The 3,583-nt window shown below is 41.3% G+C and overlaps 1 long non-coding RNA gene across 1 annotated transcript; it reads left to right on the top strand.

Annotated features, from left to right (window-relative positions):
- Positions 1 to 446: 446 nt before the first annotated feature.
- On the top strand, positions 447 to 2,989 carry LOC109295316. The gene is made up of 2 exons (XR_002096724.1): positions 447 to 1,925; positions 1,961 to 2,989. It is a non-coding gene; the product is annotated as an uncharacterized LOC109295316 (long non-coding RNA).
- The last annotated feature ends 594 nt before the right edge of the window (positions 2,990 to 3,583 follow it).

The following is a 3,583-nucleotide window of genomic DNA, read 5'->3' as shown; positions in this document are numbered from 1 at the left end:
TCGTGAAAGTGGTAGTTGGAGTCTTCTACCTCCCCAGCAACAAGAGTGACCACTGGTCAGTGACCAGTGATCCCAGCTCAATCACAGACTGGTAGACTCCTACCACTTCCAACACCACTGTGTAGCAGCCCAACAGCAGCCCCAGAGCACAGCCCAGTTGCTTGTCAAGGAGCTGTGGACACACAAGGGTCTGAACTCTGCCCCTCCTGCCTGGCGAAAGGGTCACAAACACCTGAAGCCTCTTGACCGAAACAGCCAACACAGAGTTCAGAGGAGGAATCCTTCCCTCTCCCTGCAGTTGTACAGCAGTCCAGCTCCCCATCCTGAGCCACCTCAAAGAAGCTAGCCAGAGGCCAGGGGCAGGCTCACCTCTGCTGGCTGCTGGGGAAGAGGGAGACAGAACAAAACGTGACAGATGCGAGCCCCACTGCTAAGCATGCTATTAGAAGGTGTCCGGATACTGCAGCTATAAACGTTATGTGAACTAACACAGAACAGAACTAGGCCATGGAAGACTGAACTTGTCTCACTCGCCCTGTGGTTTAGGCACGGAGGTAGCAGTCACTAGCACTTAACTCTGAAGAAGCAGATTAATGTTTAATGACCTCTGAAATTTGGGTTTCTAAGCTTTCAGAAGGGCATAGTTATAACACCGGTTTCAAATGCAACCAACAGATAGCAATGACTAAAAATCCCTTCAGAACTAAATATGGAGAAAAAGCACAGATGAAAGCAAAAATGCGGTGAATAATATCCAGCGCGCAGGGATATAAATGCTGAGCTCCCCAGCCCTTTTCAGTTCTGGAGAGCGTAAGCTGCACTCTACGGGCCACTGGCCAGCAGTGAACAGATCTGCCTGCTTGTATGGTGCAAAGGCCTCATTTCCAGCTAGACTGCAGTAACTGCCAGATATGTTAAGCAGCTTTCTCGATGCATCTTTCCATGTCAGTAGCTGTTCCTGTAGAAGAGGACTTATTAGATTATAAATGGGGTGGGAGTATAGGGAGCTCTGCAGGCAGCAGGGAAATATGACCATGAGATATTCTCTGTATGAAAAAAGTCTACAGCTAAAAAAAAAAAAAAAGCCTAGAACTGTGACACAGCTTTCATGATTAGTCCTGATGGTTTGCCAGATAATACCTTCAATCTTACTGCTTTATAAGATATAGCACAGGTGCTGTGCTATTATTACAGACAGGGAGAGAGCAAAGCCTGGGCTTTGGGCCCAAGTAAATTTTGTTCCTTGAGGATTCACATGTTATCACAGAAACAGAAATTTTAACTAAAACTAGCCTACCTTATACTTGGTAATGATGATCTAACAGTTGCAACCACCATGTCGTGTTAAATACCATACTGCAACTAAGTAACTAAGAGTCTTTGGCCCCAGTCACCCCCAAAAAGGATGGGGGAGGAAGTCTCAGGCACAATTCCTGCCAATTCTTTGCATTAATCGTCTTGCACTCAATGGCTTGAGAAAGTCTAGAAAGGCTACAGCTAAGAAAAAAGAAAGTTTAGACTAAGTCCTAGGTTCAAAAGATAACAAGTCAGTGTTCTGCTGTGCTACGCCCAGTACAGTCCACAGCCAAACCTCTTTAATTTGCTCTTCTGGAATCCTGTGCTGTTACAGACAAAACCCACAGTGTCTTTACAGATTGCTAAAAGGAAAAGAAACTAAATATTAGATCTCCTTAGGAACCACCTTGCATTTCAATTGATAATGAACTACAGATTCAGTACCATTATTCTTTTAAGATGTGGTAAAACGGACCCTTTCACTTTTCTACCTCTTCCACCAGACCATGTCATTCGCTAAGCCTTGAAGAAACGTGTCAGCCAACAGTAGATCTTGCTTCACTTTCTCAGTAGGGACCACGAACAAAATCCCTTAATTTTCAGGACGGTGAATAAGAGATTGGAAAGGAGTATGCCTCTTTCTCTCTAAAGAGAACTGAAACAGACCAGCCCAGTATAATCCAGCACATCACAGTGGGAAAGGAAGTAGAAAAATGTGTTTCCCCATTGTACAGATCCAACCTTTTCCAAATTAACCTTGTACTCCAGGATTCCATGGCACTTGGTGACCTTTCCAAGGTGAGAATCTGCTGGATTTAACTTTTAAAGCACAAATGAACAAGGGCACAACAAAACTGTCCGAACACTCCATTAAGAGTCACAAATTCCACGCAAGCCGGTAGAGCCCATGAAGCACGGAGATGTTAGAAAGAACATAGGAAACTACTTATCTGGCTTTACAATATTGGGGAAAGGCAGTAGGGTCATCACCTCTCTATGAATTTGTGCAGTCTTGATGTCCAAACTTGCTAGCATTAAGCTCTCTCAACTGACAGTATCAATCAGTTGTTATTAATTAATCTACCTTCTTCATTAGTTTCATCAGGTAGAAACAAATGAAAGCAGAATAGCAAAGCAGAAAAGCATATTCATAAAAGCTATACAAGATTAATGCAATGATCTATTACAATGTTTTAGAACAACTGTTTTACGACCAATAATTCAAAGAGATTTATTGCAGAAATATACTGGGACCAGCAACAGGACAATAAATTTGCATTCTGCTGGGGAAAGGATACAGCCTAAGAGTCAACAGTTTACAATCTTGATTATTAATACAATCTTTTCTCTCTAAGACCCACATAGTTTATCCTGATAGAGTCGAGTATCTTCTCTAGCACATACTATTATTATGCATTTGATTAGTCTTTCATCAATGCTCTTTGTGAAAAATTAAATTAAAATGCTTATGTGAAGGGCACTCCTATGATAAATTAGGCCTACCTGGTAACAGAGGTTTTCACTGACAAAAGACACCTAGAGGGTGTGACTACCTGCTTTTACAATAACTTTTGTATTTAGTTTGTTACTTAACAAGATAATTTTGGCACTACTTAGAGCTAGTTACCAGTACTGCCGATGGTCTTTTTGCCAAAGTAACAACAACGGGATACAACATGTATATTGATAAGGGGAAAAAAAAGAGCCTGGCTTTCCTTACTTGGATGTATCACTCAATCATAGAGATAAGATTTTCTGTTGTTTCCATCCAGGACGAAGTATAATCTGTACTTCCTTGTTCTGAAAAATAACCATCTCAGACATGCTTGGATCTGCACTCTGAAGTCTAGGTTTTGCAATATACAATGATGTGAAAACTCTGTTTTGAAAGGTTCGTCTGGCATTGTATACAGAAGTAATCTAAACAAATACCAAATTGACTGTTTTTTCAAAAGTCCCAGAGAATGATCTAAAGCCAGTGCAACTCACAAAGTATATGAAGCTTGTTTCGTTTGACAATTATCATTGCTCAAGTTTTATTAAAATGCAGCATACAATTTTAACGTCCACGGACTAAAACTGCACACGAAATTCAGAGAGTTTATCATAAATTATACCTGACTGCAGCTGAAAAAAGCTCTTCAGATTTATCCACTAAAACCACTTGTGAATTTTCTCTCCATACGGGGAAAAAGGCCTAGCTGTTTTGTGCGCAAGGTCAAATCAGATGTCATTCCCAGGGCACCTTGTTAAGATTTTATTCTACTACACAAAATTAGTTGGGTGC

Source organism: Gavialis gangeticus, unplaced genomic scaffold, assembly GCF_001723915.1.
Source record: "Gavialis gangeticus isolate Ggan-Ray unplaced genomic scaffold, GavGan_comp1, whole genome shotgun sequence".
Lineage (NCBI taxonomy): Eukaryota > Metazoa > Chordata > Crocodylia > Gavialidae > Gavialis > Gavialis gangeticus.
Note: the sequence above shows the minus strand (reverse complement) of the source record. Positions and strands in the feature narration are given on the sequence as shown.